Source organism: Homalodisca vitripennis, unplaced genomic scaffold (assembly GCF_021130785.1).
Source record: "Homalodisca vitripennis isolate AUS2020 unplaced genomic scaffold, UT_GWSS_2.1 ScUCBcl_4139;HRSCAF=10136, whole genome shotgun sequence".
NCBI classification, from domain to species: domain Eukaryota; kingdom Metazoa; phylum Arthropoda; class Insecta; order Hemiptera; family Cicadellidae; genus Homalodisca; species Homalodisca vitripennis.
Genome location: NW_025780252.1, coordinates 30,027 through 50,678, shown reverse-complemented (window position 1 = coordinate 50,678; position 20,652 = coordinate 30,027). Strand labels below are relative to the sequence as shown.

Genomic DNA, 20,652 nt, shown 5'->3' with positions numbered 1-20,652 from the left:
TAAATAAAGTAATAGTAATAATTGGTTTATACTCAAGTGAATTTCATGACAAACAGAACATTGCTTCAGCGATTATTTAAACATAAAAGTGGTCATCACCAGATTATTTTGTGGAAAAATCCACTTAGAGTGGAATCACCGATTATATGCTGCGGGTGTTTCCATGATAAACATAAACTTCTATACAATTATTACTTTAAAACCCCTATGAGTGTACAGAAGAAGAATCAATCTACATATCTACGAGGGGTATTAGAAAAAATAAGGTTCCCATGATTTTTTTAAATAGACAGCTCTATATTTCTACTTAGTGTTATACATCAATTTAAAACTTAAAAGTTAAGCTATTTTCCACATAATCACCGTTTCTGTCCAAACACTTTTGTAGATGATGCTCCAACTTTTCTATCCTCATGTTGTAGAATTCTGCCGCCAATCTTTTCAGGAATCGAGTAACCTCTTCCTGGACTTCATCATCGGTACTGAAGCATTGGCCACCCAAGTGTTCCTTTAATTTTGGGAATAAGTGATAATCACTTGGGGCTAGGCTGTTAGGGGGGATGGGGCACAATAGTCCAGCCAAAATTTGTCAGCAGTTCTTTGAGTTTGACCGTGACACATGAGGTCGAGCGTTGTCATGGAGAAGCCTCACACCACTGGAACAATCTTCCTCTCCGGCGGTTCTGTATCATCTTGTAAAACACTTTGAAAGCAGTTTCCGTGATTTTACGAAACACGAACTTTTGAAGGTAGCTGATCACTTAAGTTTTTGGAACGCTGAAAGTACTGAAGAATGGGGGTCACTTAATTTTACGAAATTGATGTTTTCATTTTAGCGTATTATAATTTTGTCATAATCTTGTATTACGTAATTTGACATTTTATTTTGTTGTTAGTAACACTATTCTCTAACAGCTGGCGACTTGCATTGTTTGTTTATTTTCATTCATCGAGATGGACGCTTACACTGATATCATGGATTCTCCAAAAACTTTCCAATTTTTAATAAAAATATACTTATTTGTCATTATATACTGTTTTCTGCATACATAAACATTTTACAATATTGTAAAAAGAAATTACATAACATTAGTTTTTTTTTTATATTGAAGATACTACAGGATGAATTTTCCAAAATCCTTTCTTAGACAATTGACAAATTCTTAATTTACAAATCATCAAGAAATGCAATGGCATCAAATATTTTTTTTTTTTTTTTTAATATCTTTATTCACAACATTCATCAAGAATGGTTAGAGAGTCAACACATGCAGTAAAAATTGATGTCATCAAGAAGTGTAGGTAAACTAGTTTAAAACTATTATAAATGCAAAGAGAAAATATCTTTAAAATTTGATATTTCTGTAAAATAAAATATATATATATGAGGAGAAAATATATGAATGCATATACATACACATACATGTCTTAAATAATAGCATTAACAGAATTAAAAAACTCATTCAAACTATAAATTGTAGAGTTTATCAACAGGCTGTGCAGTCTTTTCTTCAGAGTTTTAGAGTCACATGTTTTTGAAGTTTTCTGGAAGCATGTTAAAGAGTCTTGCACCGCTATAAGAAGGCTTCTTGGTGTAAAGGGTTGTTCTATGCGCTGGAAGGGATATATCATTTGCCCGTCTTGTTTTTGTAGCTGTTGACGTCACCAACCCTTGGTAATCTTTCTCTTGAGGCGTGGGTGATTACCTTGATGATGTATATGGACACTACTGTGGAGTATCTCAAAAGATTTAAAAGCCTCTCTACAAGATTCTTGTGGCTGTAGTCCTGCCATGATCCGCATAACCCGCTTCTGTAATACCAGGACACGATGAAGGTTGCCGGCAGATGAACTTCCCCACAGAGTTATTCCATATCGAACATGTGATTCGAACAGAGCGTGATATGCGGCTTTCAAAGCGATAGAGGTACCAATGGATTTAATCCTCTTCATTGCAAAGATTGCAGAGCTAAGCCTTGAACACAGTTGGTCGGTGTGATTGTTCCAGGAGAGGCCTTGATCCAGAGTTAGGCCTAAGTGTTTTGTGTTGTCAACTCTCTGAAGATCTGGGGGCTCAGTCAAGCATTCTTTTAATCGTCCAGAAGCGAGATATTTTGTCTTTGCAGCGTTAAAAACTAGGTCGTTATTTGAGCAATATTGTTGTGCCATAGTGACTGATATGAAGGTACGAATGTCCAAGTCTTCAATGGCATTGCCACTCATTACAAGAACGGTGTCATCAGCAAAACATGACTGGGTAGCTTATATTACCCAAATACTTAGGTAGGTCTGCAGTAAAAAGAACAAACAGAACCGGGCCCAACACTGAACCCTGGGGAACACCTCTTGTAACAGCCAAGGGCCCAGATCTTGCAGTCCTCTCTGTTCCATTCCATCCAGGTTTTGTTTTATTTCAACGACCTGTTCTCTTCCCGTTAAGTAACTCTCAAACCACTTGACTGTAGTCCCTCCAAAACCAAGAGATTTAGTTTTGTTGATAATTAAACTATGGCCCAAACAGTCAAACGCCTTAATTAAATCAAGGAAAACACTTGTAACTGTGTTCCCTTCCTCCAAGTTGTCAATGATGTGTTCTATTAAATCGGTAAAAGCACTTGTGGTTGATCTTCCAGGGATAAACCCATGTTGTCTATCAGGCAGGAGATTGTTGAGTTTAAGGTGGTTTTTGAATTCTGGTTAAAATTATTTTTTCTATGATTTTTGAAATAGTTGGGATTAGGGATATCGGCCTGAAATTTTGTAGCTCCTTTTTGCTTCCCTGCTTATGAAGGGGATAAACTTTAGATATTTTGAGTTTTCTTAATGTGTCGCAATATCTGTCAGAGTTTACTGTTGTTCCTGTGAATGGTGATTCTCCGATATTCAAGCAATATTGTCTCAACTTTTTCAACAACTCCTGAAGGCTGTCCACTTCGGTTTTTCATCGTGAATTTCCATGCGGCCTTCACTGAATTCTCTACACCATTTCCGAACGTGAACAGATATGCAGTTTTCCCTATAAACTTTGATTAACTGACGATGAATTTCAATAGGTGAAATCTGTTTTGCATTTAAAAAACGTATCACAGCACGAATTTCGCATCTGGCGGTAACAACGATAGGGAGCTCCATCTTTGATGGCAGCTAGGCTGGCACTGTTGGACGTAGCGAGGCACGAGTGGTGTGGATAGAGAGAGGGACAGCTGATGAATAAGACAGTGTTGCCAGATTTCTCCCAAACATATCGCATTCTGTCTCGACGGCATAGGGAACCTTATTTTTCTAATATCCTCGTACATTGATTTTGCTGAGTTTGATTTCATTTTGCATCTTCTCTGTACCTTGTAAATTATGCCCTGTCTAGTACGTAAGCTAGCTACAACACCCGTAGTGTAAGATGCACAACATCAGTTTACCTGATATGTTTACAAGTGTCTGGTTTATATTTGATTTTAAGTGTTTCCTCTAATATTGTACACAAAATGTTTTCGTTTGTGAAGTTGCCTTAAAACGGAATCCTTTATTCTGAAAGGCCTCGCAGAATTAAATTAATATTGGAAATTGTGCTGTAATTCGCTAGTGGTATTAAATAGGAGCCTTTGTTTACGTAACGGGTAATATTTGTGATTTTACTACAAGATTTTACTTTCATATTCTGTGTTCCTTATGAGCTGTTTTGAATATTTTTCACAGATTAGTAAAGACATAATTCCCACAAACATTATGAGCAAGGCAGACCAAGCTGCTTTGAATGCCATGAAGGCTAGGTTTTTCCTCTACTCTGGGTATGAGAACGGAGAGAGTGTTGGAGTTGGGCTCATGAGGAAAGCCTGTGAGTTAGAACCCGACAATCCGGAATTGAAATATCTCTTGGCCAAGATCATAAGTAAGTCATTTTAGTAATAGCCACCAAACCTTAATCCTATAGTCTTTAACTTTGAACTGATTAAACATCTACTATAAAGCATCTTTTATCAATTGCCTTTGACAAAGGGGTAATTGATCAAGAATTAGTATATCTTAGTTCTTAGTCTTCCACAGCCAGTTTCTTGACTATCTTCCAGTACACATTGCATCAAAACATTGCTAATTTTCAATTCGAATCTTGAGATAATGAATAGAAAGATCTATTTCCTATACTACATTTAACAAATAGTACAAGTTGTAAACATGAAAAATAAGACTGACAACTTTATCCAAGCTGGGCAGATTATACATAATAATAATAATTGCTTATAAAAAGACGCAGAACTATTGTGAAGCAATATTAACGATTATCAATATATATATTTATTAGACAGCCTATAACAATAATTACTATATTGCATACAAGTTTCTATATGGGACAAAATAAAATACTCACAACACTGAAAAAAGTATCAAACATCAATATTAACACAGGAACTCTGTTGTTCTGAATATAAATAAGTGCCAAATTATAAGATAACAGCTTATATGTGTGCTGTGCTTATGTGTTATTATATTAACAGCAGATTTAACTCATTTGTAAATTTTGTGTTTTGAAAATCTGCTGTTAGCAGACAGTCCCTTCAAAAATTATGTTTACAGTACTGCTTGAGTCACATATGTAGATAAAAAGTTAAATAAAATATGATATATTTCTTGTACTGTAATAAATGAAATAATGATATGCATGCCTAGTGAGCGATGGCTACCATTTATAATTGGTCTGTCTGAGCATAAGCTGTTGGTATGGTTAACATACCTTCCTTGAAGACAGGAAAATGGAACAAAACTTTTAGGACTCCACGTGAAGAGTTATTAGCCATTTAAAAGTAGTCATTGTGTGTCATTGTCCAACCGATTTCAATGTATAGAGTATTATATTTTAAAGTATATAATTACAATTATGACAACCCTTTTCCAAGTTTATTTTTTATTGAATATATTGGTCAAATAATATATAAAAACATATGTTAAAAAAGTTTAGTAACAAACAATGCGTGCTCAACAACAACAACGTAATTATAAACAAGCTGTTGTGTTAACCTTGGTTAACAAGAGCAAGTTAACCTGCTACAAGCATAAAAATGGTAAGCTGAGTGTGTGCACAGGAAACTAAAAGCCAACAAAAACCAATGTTGCGACTGACGACAACTGTTCTGATGTGTCACACTCCATCAGAATCACAATAGAAGACTAAACAACCACTCTCACACATTGAGATGGAATTTTGGGTAACTAAAATAAATATATTTTCTCTTAACCAATTGGCGAAGAAGTTTATGCTCACAGAGGGAAAAACCCCCATTCAATAACGAAGAGAGCTATTTGTTTCCAAGGTATTAAGCGTCTAAATGAGCGTTGAGAAATTACTTCTAGAAACAAATCCCAATTGTTAATGTTCAAATGGAATGTTTGATGCTTTTAACAGGTGTTTCAACCCTTTCACTCCCAATGTCCAATATATAGACCTCAAAATTATTTACATAAAATCCCTGTGTCTGTTTACATTATGTTGCACAAAAGATTTTTTATGTAATACAAAACAAAATGATCATGAAATGAATTATGTTCTTTGTGTATTACTCGTGGTATGGAACGTATAATCAATAACGGCATAGTAGCTTGCTTCGTTTCTCTATGCTAGTCAGCTGTTTGCGCAGTTTGTTGCCAAGTGGTTCTTGCACTGTTCTTTGGCTGTGTTACTACGATTGTTATAACTTTCTCACACATTTACTTGCAAGTAATTATATACTGTGTTTCTTATTTTTTCTACATAAGTGTTATTTTTTACATAATTTCATTACTTTGGAAGAAAAGTGAATTAAAAAACAATAATAACTAGAAAAAAGTTAGGTATTTTAATTATTTTGTTTAATAAACTGATGAAAATTAGTAAAGTTGTTTACTGTTACATGTACTTTTATGCACAGTGGTCAGATTAGTGGTTTTTTCTAAACCTTTGAAAAAGTCAAATCAGAATTTAAACAAAATGTTTAGGTAATTAATTGTTATTATAATAAAAAAATTATTGCATGTATACACACTGTTTACATTTATTGTAGTTGGGTAAATTTCATACCAAATAAGAAAAATATTAATTATGTTTGGAAAATAAGATAGAAACAATATTTTAACAAAGCTCCTCCAAAAATGCAAATTATTGCTGAGATTTTTGGAAGAGCTATCATGAAAAATAATGGGTTTTTGCCAGATACTTCTGAAAAAATGTCTGGGATTAAAAGGGTTAATTATTATTTGGATATTTCTTCTCCCTTTAAAAGTTTTAATAATAGGCCAAAAACTGTTAAAAATATCCATATTACAGTACAATCCCGATAAGTCGGCCCCCGTTAACCCGGACCGATTTTCAATTAAAAAATAAAAAAATAAATAATAAATCATCAATAATAAAAACGTAATATTTTTGAGTGGTATAGTATCCGTGAATTGATGTTGCATCAGTATTTGAGGGGACTGTACGACAGTGAGTGTGTGAATCATGGCACACAGCGGCCGAGTGGCGGTCATTGTCCCGGATTCTCGGAAACAATAACAGACGCGTATTTCTCCATATCCTCTCCCACGCTACCGCCACACCTGGACCCTTAGTACCGTTCCTACCTCGCTCCACTCGATTGTGCCCGTGTTGTGTGTGTAGTGTACTGTATTGTTTGCTTCTGTTCTTCAATCGTGCTTCAGATAGTGTGCTTCATTTGTGTTGTGCGTTTGTTTTTATCTACGCAATGGCAACATAACGTAAAAATGTTGTAGTGACAATGGAAAAGAGACTAGAGGCATTAGGTAGGATTGATAAAGGCGAATCTTTAAAAACAATTGCAGCATCTTATGGTGTCGGTACATCTACAGTATCGGATTGGAAAAAAAAATAGGGACAAAAATCGAAGAATTTTGTTTCAAGATGATAACAAAAGACAGTTTGGGCAATCGGTGCAAAGCTAAGTAAGCTAAAACCGAGACTCTTGACGACGCTTTGTATGTTTGGTTTTGTGCGGAAAGGGAACGTGGTTTGCCAGTGTCTGGGCCTATCATTCAAGAAAAGGCAATCAAGCTGAATAAACAGTTGCCTGATTGTGAACCAAATTTTACTGCGAGTCAAGGATGGTTGGATAGGTGGAAAAAACGTCATTGTATTCGCCAACTATCTATCACAGGAGAAAGTCTATCTGGGGACAACAGCACTGCTGATGACTATAGAAACAAGTTTTTGGAATTTGTTAAAGAAGAAAATGTAACGGCAGATCAAATATATAACGCCGATGAGACGGGTCTGTTTTACAGAATGTTGCCAAGCAAAACTTTGGCCTCAAAAACAGAGAAAGTCGCAAAGGGATACAATAAAAGCAAAGACCAATTGCCAATAATGGCCTGCAGCAATGCTTTGGGGAAGCATAAATTTCCTCTACTCTTAATAGGAAAAGCGAAAAATCCGCGAGCACTGAAAAACGTAAATCGGGATTCTCTACCAGTTGTCTACAAGTCTCAAAGAAGTGCATGGATGGACAGCAACACTTTTAAAAACTGGTTTTTTGATTGTTTTGTGCCAGGTGTGACGAAATATTTAAAAGATTGTGGGTTGCCAATTAAAGCTGTCCTACTAGTTGATAATGCTCCTTCACATCCGTCTGCAGATGTGCTACTCAGTGGCAGTGCTTAATTTCTAAAATTTTAGGTGTGGGAACTCTTAAAGCGGGAAGCTCAGACCGGTGGGTATGGAATACACCCCAGGAAGGAGGGGGGCCCTCACCCAGGAAAACTTTTGAAAATTAATAACTGTAAACCTTTGTTTTTAGGCCACCCAGACATAATAATACATTCATTTTTATAAAATACCAAGTGATATTTTAATGCTGTTTATTTTCTTTAAGGTGCTTGATTAGGATGTAAGAAAATAAAAACATGAATTTAAATTATTGAGTTTACTCTCTACTCTACTCTACTCCATTAACACCTTGTTGCCTACTTTAAATTTCCCAGAAATATTTGGTTTGATTTCATTGACCATTTTGTTTGAATCAATGAAGCTTGCCAATATTAATTTTTTAATGAATGGTAAAATAAAAACAAATTGAGCCTTATTCACAGTTTTATTTATACACATTACAGTAGTAATAATAATACATATTAATATGTAAATGGATGTTTGTTAATATAACAGCTTTTTTACAAGTTTGCATATTTTACAAAAAAATTGCATACCTTATGGGTACAAAACAATATTAATACATTCAAAATAAAACCAACTTCTTGGAAAGGAAAAGGAAGCGTTTAATTACACACAAAATAAATAACACACAGAGTGGAGTAACACGGTTTCATTTTTTTAAATTTAGTGTAGTTTTAAAAAGTTAAGGTTGATTATTTTATTTGCTTATTAGTTATTATAACAAATATGTACGGATTTGTAGTATAATATTGTAAGGCAATGCCAAGACTGTTGGTAAACTTAGTTTTAGTTGTTTGTTTAATATTTTAAAGTGAAAACTACAAAAGAAACAAAACAACAATACACAAAACTAACTGTAAGTACAAAAAAGAACTCAGAAATTTGAGTTCAGAACACAACTATAAGTTAGGCATAGGCTAGTTATTTTAATGAAAACTTAATGTTCTGAAATTCTAAAAGATATTTAAAAAACAGATTTAGGAAAAAAGTTCCCACAATGCAATGCTGTCTTCATGGTAAGTTTTCTGCCCTCGTTGTTTTGACTTGGTGTCAAGTGCAGAATGGTGTCCCTTCGCCAGCCAGGTTTTTGACGTGTCGCTCGGGATTGTATCTAGCCACAGGAGGTCCTAGGAGCCTGATCCGCAATAAATCGCAAACAGTGCTAATGTAGAGTGAAGATCTAAGAGGAGACATAATTAGATTCATTGCAGAAAACCCACGTTCACATTCAGCACTAGACACTGCAATACTATTTATGATGGAAATCAGTTTCTTAAACGACTGCGGTTGCTCTAGAATAGTAGGTTTCTCTCCACTTAACATAGGCTTCAGTCCCTGCTTTGAAGTGTCTGAAGTCTCTAATTATATCCTGAGAGCTGCTAATCTTAAATCTATCGCAGATTCGCTGGATCTCACATTCTCCGTAGGTGATGGATAAGTCTTTTGGCCAATACATGGGGTGGATCACTTTGATGTCATTCATGATTTTTGGTGTAGTGTTCAGCCGCATTTGAAGATGATGATAGCAACCTTGAAGTCAAGTTGTTAGCGAGGCTCCGATAGAACTGTTTTTCTGGAATACTGGGTATCTTGGATCTTACACAAAGTTTAACATCTTGAAACATCAAATCGTCAATAGCAATTTTAGCTTCCACTGAACGTCTACCCATGTTTTCAACTCGGTTTTCAAACACTTTGATTAACAGTGTTACATCACTGTGGGCTTGGATAAGGTTGAGGCTTGATTTTTGAAGCTGTAAGGACAAATCCGATAACTCTTCTAGAGCATCGAACATCAATGCCAGGTTGTGTACAAAAGTTGTAGAAGATAATGTACTACAAAGCCCTTTGTAAGTTGAACGTTGCTTCGAGTCCCTTTGTTTGTCTTCAGATGCTTCAATGAAATGATTGTACAAAGCTTTAAAATCTGTCCAAACTGCTTTCACCGCCATTAAGCTGGAGGCTACCCAACGAGTATCTAAAACACACAGCCGATTTTCAACATTTGCTCCTCTAGTCCTTTAGCAACTTCTGCCAACTCCCTGCTGTTTTTCGGTGAACAACTAAACATGTTTCTAATTTTATCCATGAATATCTTAAAATGATTGATTCCAGCTACTTCTTCTATGGAATCGTGCACGGCAAGCTCTAAACGATGGTTCAAACAATGCCAAATGAACAAGTTGGGGAACGTTTCAGTAAGCTGTATAGCAAGGCCAGATTTCTTGCCTAGTAGCACTGAAGCACCATCACAAGTTAGAGCAATCATATGGTCTTTCATGAATTCAAAGCTTAGACCTAATGCTTGTAACTGATTTAAAAGTTCTTGTAATATACCAGCTGATGTTGTGCTATTTAGCTCAAAAAGTGTTAAGAACACTGTCATAGGGTTTTGCATTCCCTTTAGAACAGTTCTGATATAAATCACCAAAGCATTTTTGTTTGAAACTGAAGTGGCTTCATCCAAAAGCAGGGAAAATTTAAGAGTCTGACTTGATTAGGCCATTTATCAAGTCTGATTTCATTTCATCAGAAATATGATGAATTATATTGGAGCAAGCAACATTTGAATGTAGGATTCGCCCCATATCTAAGCCATTCATTATTTGAAGATCAATTTCAGTTTTCAAACTCAAAAAATGGCCTATTTAGTTTAGCTTGCTTATAAGCCGTGCGGAAAATGCGCTCAGTTACAATCTGCTGCTCTTTATGCATAGAAGCAACAGCTTTTTTCATTGTATCTTTCTTAGCTTCAATGAGTATTTTTTCAGCTAAAGAATGAGCTCGAGACCCACGGTGTAAAAATATCTTTTTCCTAAGAGAGGATTGCTGGTCTTTTTTATTGTTTCCATAAGCGGTAACAGTTCCTAAAACCCACTCTTCGCTAATCTTTAGGCCCTTCGTTTTCTCTGCACGTAGAGTACTCACACTACGGCAAACATTGCAACCTAGTTCTCTGTTCACAATTAACCATGGATTTTTAGCTTTAAATTCAACAATTTGTTCTTCAGACCAACAAACTGGCTGTTCACCCCTATTAACAAAATCATTATTTTCATTACTAACCTTAGCTTCGTCTGCATCAGATCCCAAACCCACCAACCTGGATACTATTTTGACCGACGAGGAAGTCGAAGGGGAATGGTAATCGCAATTATCCTCATTGATCCCGATTGCGTCTTCTTTTTTATCTTGATCAACAATTGAAGTTGTAGTCAATGCTTCCGAACTGCAGTTCTCATTATTCGCATAACCTTTTTGTTTCTTAGGGTTAGGTTTAAAGAAATCAACAATTTTTCTGGTAGTCATAGTCAATTAGGAAACTATTTAGCTGCACCAGCACTAATAAGCATAAACACGAACACAATCAACGACCTGCACCTCAAAAACGAACTTAAGCGTGATGGGATGCGATGCAACTTGTAACTTAAACGCGAAACACACCAAGGTCAAGTCAACTAGTCAACACACTTGTAATCACTGGGGCGGTGGCGCGGTGAAGGAATGGAGGGGGAAAGGAAGGGGGTGGGGTGGGTACTGCTTTGTTATTGAGAGGCGCAGCCGCGTATGCGCGAACTAGGATGACTCGCCCGTCACCTTCCTCCTGCCTGATTCCGTGCAAGACTCATCACAGCACAGCTCACAACTGCTTGTATGGGCGCTTACTATCTGCTTACGAGTCACTCGCAAACAAAAGCATAGCATAATATTGATCCTACCTACAATTTTTTTTAACTAAAACTTGTACTCGTAGTTTTAAAAGCGTTCCCTTTGCGTTCCGGCACTCTTGGGAGGTAAGGGAACGCCGTTCCCTTGCGTTCCCACTGAAATTAACCACTGGTCAGTGGGGACATAACCGTCAAGTTTTTGCCCCCTAATGTAACAGCGCTATTACAGCCCATGGACCAGGGGGTTTCTCGAGAAAATCAAGAAGGTTTACATAAGACAGATGCTAAGCACAATCATTGACAATGAAGGAGAACACAGTGTAGTTGAGATTCTCAAAACATTTAATGTGAAAACTGTAATGTACATGATTGCAGAATCTTGGAAACAAGTGACTAGAATCAGCTTAATTAAATCTTGGAAAAAACTGTGGAAGGGTGTATGCAACTTGCCTGAAAATATAATTCAACCAGTGGGGAACTGTAATATGGAAAATTACTCTCCAGACGATGTCCAGCCCCAAGAACTTTTGGATATGTTCCAAAATATTGATGGCTGCTCTGAAGTCGATGAAAATGACATTACTCTGTGGTTAGGGGCAGACAATAACGGAGGCTATGAGCCACTTACTGACGAGGAAGTGATTGCATCGTTTTTATCTGATTCTAATGAATCAGACGCTGAGGAGGCAGACGGGGACATTGAAGATGCAGTGACCAAACTAAACGAACTAATGGTTTATTTCGAGCGGCAGGCAGAAACATCGCCGGCTGAATTGCTAATGTTGAAGAGACTGCGGGATTGCTTCAGCACTCAAGCGGCAGACGACATTGGCACAACCAAAGCTGACTGAGTTTTTTTACCAGGAAATGAACAGTTATAAATGTACTGTAAGGATTAATAATAATTAAATGTACATGTTAAGTATTATTGCGTAAATAACTTGTTTTTTATTGCCTAATATGAAAAGGCTACTTTTATTGAATAATAATTATGTATATATTTTTTTGTGCAACTTATACTCTATATTTGCCTTTATTTACTAAACTGTATATACTACATTAATTCCATATCTCTTTCTGCGGCCTAGTGCCTACAATACCATTCCTTACTGGATTAAAATATTCACGTACAGTGACAGACCAATGAACCATTGTTTCCCGAATCAGCTGTTTACTGTACACTGACCAACCAATCACAACGGTTGACTTATCAATTGCCCACCTTGCAAGCGTAGGCACGCTTGCTCGTTATACTCTCGATCCCGCCTGGGGCACTTATGTACTCTCTAGCCACTGCTTACCATACTTACTCTCTCCCCCATGTGTTACTCTCTCATTTAAATATTAGTTTTATTCTATTTGTTGTACATTTACATTAACATTAAAGTCAGTGCTCTGGATTGGCAATCTCTACCAGAACGTCTCTGCTCCCGGACACCCGCGTCTACCGTGCTCTACAGGACTGGCCACAGTGTTATGAACTATTCGTTTGCGGTCGTATTGTGCGTGAGTGAATCCGTGAAGGACATCTTCCGTCTTCACGCCTGCCTACAAGACAGCAGCCTATTTCCAACACTTACTGATCACAACCTGGCCCTCAACAACAGCAGACTACGGTTAGGTACCTCTCATGAAAATAAAGGTAACTGTTTATTTTATACACTTTATTTGAATATGCACTGTTCATAAACTCATTATGTGTAACCTAGTGAAACTCTTGTTAAAATCAGTGTGTTCGGCGTCTTCACTGCCTAGTGTGAAGTGGTCCTTCTTAGTCGAGCCTCTAAAATATTATTTCACGGTTCTATAACCAAATTTCATTCTTTTCATGGTCCTTAGCGAGCCGGATAATAAGAACTTTAGTCCATTGGTGAATATCAGTGCAATCTCAACTCTTATAAGCTATATACAGTGCATATTTCAAAGTGTGATTTCAGGTTCTTTCACGATTGCAAAGTCCGTGCATATCGATTTTCCAATCCCCTCTCCAGTCATATCAGCTGTGATCATATCAGCTGTGACGTCTGATCATATCAGCTGTGGTGCTCTGTCGACTGCATTGTTTTGTTGACAAACAAGCTTTCAGACTGTTACAGCACAGGTGAACTGATTACTGTGTTTAATGGTTACCGCTTCTCAATACTTGTTGGTTATTAGCCCTACTTGTAATACGCATTATTCTAAGCAGGTTAAATATAAACAATCTTGGTTATTGACACTTTACCTTGAGCAGGACTTGCACCCATATTGCAAAATTAAATGTTTATTTTGTCAACACTATATTCTAGTCTCAGCTTAAAAAGAAAAAAAAAGCTACTTACTGCTCACAATTGTTTATTATAATTTCTATTTGAACATTGCTCACGCATATGTATGCATGGTTTATGGTTACTGTCACAACACTACCATACTTTACCACTGACAGTTTACATGTAGTACGTGCGCATAATGTTTCCAGAGCCTCTGCTACATTATAGCTGAATTTAGCTCAACAATAACCTTAATTGTTGTTTATTATTTAATAACAACTTGTCTTGTTTACGTTTTTCCATAATAACAGTGTATTTTATTTTCTCGAAACAAAACTATACTATAGGCCTATACGAGCCTACTCTACTTATTGCATTATTATTGAGTTTTTACCTCAAAAAACTAAACAATATTTTTTAAATTGTTTTTCATTGTATTATATTGTTTAGATACTTCTTATTTCTTGGGGAAAATACTTCAGAGGAAAATAATTTAGTTTCTATTTTTATCACTGTCTCAATTCAAGAGGACAATATTTTGTTTACTTTTCACCTTTGAAGTTTTACTCAAATTGATTAATTTTCTACAAACACTTTCAACATGGCGATGTCTCTTAAAGTGGCCAATGCAAAGCGAGAACACCTCTTTTCTCAGATACAAAGTATCTATGATTTAACTAAGAAGACTTCCGATCCAAATATACTTCAGCAGTTGCTTGTCAGAGCTAAATCTATTCAGAGACTTAGACAGGAATTTTCAGCAATATTAGACTTGTGCCACGAGTTGGAATTAAAAGTAGATGCCGACTATACACCTAACTATTCCGCATTAGCGAGCGTGGACGAGTTAGTTGATTACGTTTCTGCTAACGTGCTTATGATTGAGACCAAGAGACAAGCTAAAGCTAATAAAAGCGAAAACTATTCCGCCTGCCTCCCCTCAAGTCAACGTCCGGCTACCGAAATTGGAATTAAAAACTTTTGACGGAGCTGCCTTGGACTTCTGTACGTTCATCAACGTTTATGAACAAGCCGTACACAACAATGCGCACTTAAGCGATGTAATGAAATTTCAATATCTCTTGAGCGTGCTTTCAGGCGAACCACTCGCTCTGATAAAGTCGCTAAATATAACTGAGCAAAATTATGCAATCGCTTATCAGCTGCTGAAGGATCGCTACCATAATACTAGGCGTCTACTCACACTACATTTAAATCAAATACTAGACCTTCCTGTCATCTCCAGCACATCTGTGAAGAATATCCGTGCTTTCCTTAATCTTTTTCACGAACATACGCAATCACTTAAAGCATTAAACAATGACATCACTAGTAACAACCCACTTCTCTCAGCCTTGTTATTACGCAAGATTGATAATCGGATGGTCACACGCCTAGAACAGTTTCGAAAAAAGGAAGAGCTTCATACTTTGCCCTCGGTTGAACAAATAATTGAGTTTCTCAACCTGGAATGCAGCCACATTGAGGACAGTAGTCTACATGACAATATTGTGGACCCCAAGAACGCTTCAAGTTCTTATTTTGGGTCAAAACCCAAATTTGATAAACCCAAATCGTCTCTTAAAAACGTGAGCTTGTTAGCGGCTTCCTCTCCACCCTCCTCGGCCTATAAACAAGGCCCATCATGTTTTTATTGCCATCAGAGCGGTCATAAAATTTATGGCTGTTCCAGCTTCGGCCAAAAGACACCTCAAGAACGGCACGGGATTATTAAACAGCACAACCGCTGTTCTTCTTGTTTGGGGACGCACAGATTAAGTGAATGTCAGTCTAAATTCACGTGTCGAACATGTCGTGGTCGTCATCATACCTTGCTACACTTCACTGATCGGCCAACACGGTCCAGTGTTAGTACGTCGGACCGCGTTCGTCCCGTTGTGGAGAACGGCCGTGACGGCGGCCGGCCTGCAACAACTACACCTGCTGTCCGCCCTCCGCCAGCGACCACAGCGCTCTCACCTCCTAGCCCGGCCGAACACACCACACTACACGCTCATGGCACACTGCATCAAGACCTCGCCCCTAGTACCACGGTTCTTCTGGGTACTTCTCTTGTCAAGCTCACCGCCTCTAACGGACAAGCTTATGTCTTTCGTGCCTTAATTGATTCAGGAAGCATGCTAAATTTTATTAGCGAGAAAGCCTCCCAACTGTTGGGTACACAGCGCCGTCCGGCCACTATTAATGTCGCCGGCCTTTCTCAAACCTCTGCTCACACACGCGGATTTTTAACTCTGGGCGTGGAAACTCTTGCTGGCCACCCAGTTGCCGCCCCGCACTCGTTCCACATATTGCCACAAATCACTGTAGATCTCCCACGAGTGCAAATATCTCAGGAGGTCATGAATAAGGTTAAAAATATTACACTGGCTGATCCAACCTTCCACCTCCCTGGTGGCATTGACGTGCTTATTGGTGGAGCGCTATTTCCACATATTCTTACTCACGAGACCTACTCTCTTGGTCTCAATTTACCTCACGCCCTGGGCACCTGTTTTGGTTTCGTGCTGATGGGGACGGCTCCCTGCACACCACTGACGCAGTCTGTCTCTACTATGGCTGTCTCTCTTCTCTCGACTGCTGAGGTGGACCTCCACGCCTCTCTGCAGCGTTTCTGGACACAAGAGGAACTGCCTGCTCCCAGTAAAAGGTCTGCAGAGGAAACTCAATGCGATGAATATTTTTCTACCACGCACTCCAGGGACCGTGAGGGTCGATATATGGTCCGCCTCCCTTTCAAGAACACCAGTACTCATCTGGGAAATTCCAAAGTTCATGCTGAAAGTAGACTCTATTCACTCGAGCGCAAGCTCCACGCTCCCACTAATGTGGAGTATTATAATTTATATTCTGATTTTATACATGAATATCTCTCTCTAGGCCATATGCAGGGCTGCCCTACTCCTGACTTAAGCACTCCCCACTACTTTCTGCCACACCACGGTGTTTTTAAGGCACAAAGTAGCACCACCAAACTACGCGTCGTTTTTTGACGCCAGTGCCAAAACCAGTTCCGGACTCTCTCTCAACGACACTCTGTTGACCGGACCTAAACTGCAAAATAATATTTGTGACATTCTTCTGCGCTTCCGCCTTCAGAACGTAGTGTTCTCTTGTGACATCAGACAGATGTACCGCCAAATCAAGGTGCATCCTGACGATCAACATTTCCAACTGATCTTATGGCGTGATCACCCCACCGACTTGATGTCCACGTTCAAGCTCACGACAGTTACCTACGGCCTGAACTGTTCACCCTACTTGGCCATCAAAACGCTACATCAATTGGCAGAAGACGAAGGTCACCGCTACCCCCATGCTGCTGAGATTCTCAAGCACCAGAGCTACGTCGACGACCTGATCTGCGGAGCTGAGACTGAAGAACTCGCCGCTGAACTTCAAGATCAACTCATCAAACTCCTTCGGCTCGGTGGCTTTGAGCTCCGGAAGTGGGTCTCGAACTCTCCGAGACTTCTGCAACACCTTCCTGAAGATCATCGGGAAATCCCAGTTTTTCTGCAACCCTCTCAGGAGCCTCATTTCTCTATTTTGGGCCTAAAATGGACCCCTCTGACTGACACTTTTACGTTTAACTTTAATTTTTCTTGTGAAAACCCCACTAAGCGTAAAGTGTTTAAGTCTCATTTCTCAAGTCTATGACCCCTGTGGTTTTTTGGCGCCTTGTATAATGCTCGCAAAAAATATTATGCAACTCATATGGATATCTGGCATAGATTGGGATGATCCGCTCCCTCCAGAAATATACAAAAAATGGCACGCATTTTTATTTGAACTTAAGCACGTTGCTACTATTACAATTCCTCGTGCTATCCCCTACTCTGCTGCTACTCACTGGGACTTGCACGGTTTCTCTGACGCCTCAGAACTAGGCTATGCTGCTGTAGTCTACATCCGCTCTACCTCCAATGACACGGTGCACGTAAGCCAAGTTATGGCTAAAACTCGCGTCGCTCCTCTCAAAAGAGTGACGCTGCCCCGACTGGAGCTATGCGCAGCTCATCTCCTGGCCCAACTTGTGAAATATTGTGTTACTCAATTAGCTCCCACCCACAAGTTTGGTTCTATTGTCTGCTGGTGCGACTCTACTGTGACCCTCGCGTGGATCAAAACACCTTCTTATCGCCTCAAAACCTATGTGGCTAATCGTGTGGCGCAAACTCAAGAGCTTGTGACTGTGGATTGCTGGCGCTACATACCTAGTGCTTCCAATCCTGCTGACTGCGCCTCCCGTGGGATCCTTCCCTCTCAATTGGTGGATCATCCCCTTTGGTGGCATGGACCCCGACTGGTTGCGTCTCCCCTCCTCGGCCTGGCCGGATACTGATTCCAGCCTGTACTCGGTCTCTCTGGAGGAGCTAGGGGAGCTGAAGCATTCCACTCCTGTCATTGCCTTGGCCACAGCACCGCCTACGTGGGACCTCCTTATCCAGTACTCTTCCTGGAGGAAATTGTTGCACGTGATTGCCTACGTCTTGCGTTTTATCCACAACTGTCGTTCACCAAACCGCCACTTCGGACCTCTCTCCAAGACAGAACGGGACTCCGCCCAGCTGCGAATTTTCAAGACCGTGCAAGAGGAAGCTTTCACTGAAGATCTAGCTCTATTGCGGGACCGAAAGACGTGTTCTACCAGACTTCAACGCCTCGCCCCATTCCAGGGTCCGGATGGACTTCTCTGCGTCGGCGGCAGACTGCGCCACGCTGACCTCCCGCCGAACGTGTCTCACCCGTGCATCCTGCCCAAGAAGCACCCTGTCGTGGACCTCCTCATTGACCATGTCCATGTCAAACATCTCCACGCTGGCGCGCAGCTTACTCTCTCTCTGCTCTCCCAGCAAGTCTGGATCCTCTCTGCACGCAGCGTGGTAAGATCTCGCATTTTTAGATGCCTCACATGTTTTAAGAATCGGCCTAAAAATAACGCCCCTCTCATGGGCGACCTCCCCAAAGCTCGCATTACTCCAGCCCGAGTTTTTCTCTCCACCGGCATGGACTATGGTGGCCCCTTTTCGCTCAAGGTCCATAATTTACGCTCTGTCCGCATTATTAAGGCCTATATTTGTATTTTTGTTTGTATGGTTACGAAGGCCGTTCACATTGAGGTGGTGACGGACCTGTCCACCGAAGCTTTCCTTGGTGCTCTCACTCGCTTCGTTTCTCGTCGTGGCCTGTGCACAGACCTTTATAGTGACTGTGGCACGAACTTCGTAGGTGCTAAAAAATGCCCTACACAAAATCCTCACGGCTGACCAGCGCAAAGTCCAAGACTTTGCTGCTGACCGTTCAATTCGATTCCACTTCAACCCTCCTGCTGCTCCCCATTAAGGTGGAATTTGGGAAAGTGCCATCAAGAGTGCTAAACACCATCTAAAACGTGTCATGGGACTCCACATACTAACTTTGTCTCAATTCATGACGCTCACAAGTCAGGTTGAAGCGATGCTCAACTCCCGCCCGCTCACCGCTCTCTCCAGTGATCCCAGCGATCTTCTCCCACTGACGCCTGGACACTTCTTGATCGGCTCTCCTCTGGTTTCCGTGCCTGAAGAGAACTTGCTGGACATACCCACGAACCGCCTTTCTCACTGGCATCTGGTTCAAGCGCTGCACCAACGTATCTGGAAGCGTTGGCAGCGAGAATATCTCCAGACTCTTCAGCAGCGCCTCAAGTGGAGCACTCCTTCCCGCAACCTCCAACCTGGAGACCTCGTCCTGGTGCATCAGGATACTCCCGCTCTCTCATGGCCCCTTGCACGGGTCACTGATGTCACTCCAGGACAAGATGGTACAGTTCGAGTGGTACATCTCAAGACCTCAAGTGGAACTCTCACTCGTCCAGCATTGAAGGTGTTTCTCTTACCTCACCTCTACAATTAATTAACTGTCTCTCTACCACCGCCTATATTGCTCTTTCTCTCATTGAATCCCAAGGTGATTCAAGGCGGCCGGTATGTTAAGTATTATTGCGTAAATAACTTGTTTTTTATTGCCTAATATGAAAAGGCTACTTTTATTGAATAATAATTATGTATATATTTTTTGTGCAACTTATACTCTATATTTGCCTTTATTTACTAAACTGTATATACTACATTAATTCCATATCTCTTTCTGCGGCCTAGTGCCTACAATACCATTCCTTACTGGATTAAAATATTCACGTACAGTGACAGACCAATGAACCATTGTTTCCCGAATCAGCTGTTTACTGTACACTGACCAACCAATCACAACGGTTGACTTATCAATTGCCCACCTTGCAAGCGTAGGCACGCTTGCTCGTTATACTCTCGATCCCGCCTGGGGCACTTATGTACTCTCTAGCCACTGCTTACCATACTTACTCTCTCCCCCATGTGTTACTCTCTCATTTAAATATTAGTTTATTCTATTTGTTGTACATTTACATTAACATTAAAGTCAGTGCTCTGGATTGGCAATCTCTACCAGAACGTCTCTGCTCCCGGACACCCGCGTCTACCGTGCTCTACAGGACTGGCCACAGTGTTATGAACTATTCGTTTGCGGTCGTATTGTGCGTGAGTGAATCCGTGAAGGTCATCTTCCGTCTTCACGCCTGCCTACAAGACAGCAGCCTATTTCCAACACTTACTGATCACAACCTGGCCCTCAACAACAGCAGACTACGGTTAGGTACCTCTCATGAAAATAAAGGTAACTGTTTATTTTATACACTTTATTTGAATATGCACTGTTCATAAACTCATTATGTGTAACCTAGTGAACTCTTGTTAAAATCAGTGTGTTCGGCGTCTTCACTGCCTAGTGTGAAGTGGTCCTTCTTAGTCGAGCCTCTAAAATATTATTTCACGGTTCTATAACCAAATTTCATTCTTTTCAGTACATATGTTTGATGTTTTTACAATTATAATTGAGTTTATCTGTAAGTATATCGTATTTTATTAATTTTTACCTAATTCTCCGGCTAACCCGGATCGGCCACGGTCCCGATTAATCCGACTTATCGAGGTTCCACTGTACATGCAGTATTCTCGTTTCTCGGGATTGGGTAAAATTTTTG

At 39.7% G+C, this 20,652-nt stretch overlaps 1 protein-coding gene across 1 annotated transcript in view; it reads left to right on the top strand.

Moving 5' to 3' along the window:
- Positions 1-3,672: 3,672 nt before the first annotated feature.
- LOC124372827 overlaps positions 3,673-20,652 on the top strand; it is a 43,991-nt gene continuing 27,011 nt past the window's right edge. The window contains exon 1 of the mRNA XM_046831232.1: positions 3,673-3,886. The gene's annotated coding sequence lies outside the window, so the exon portion shown is untranslated. The remainder of the gene's footprint in view (positions 3,887-20,652) is intronic.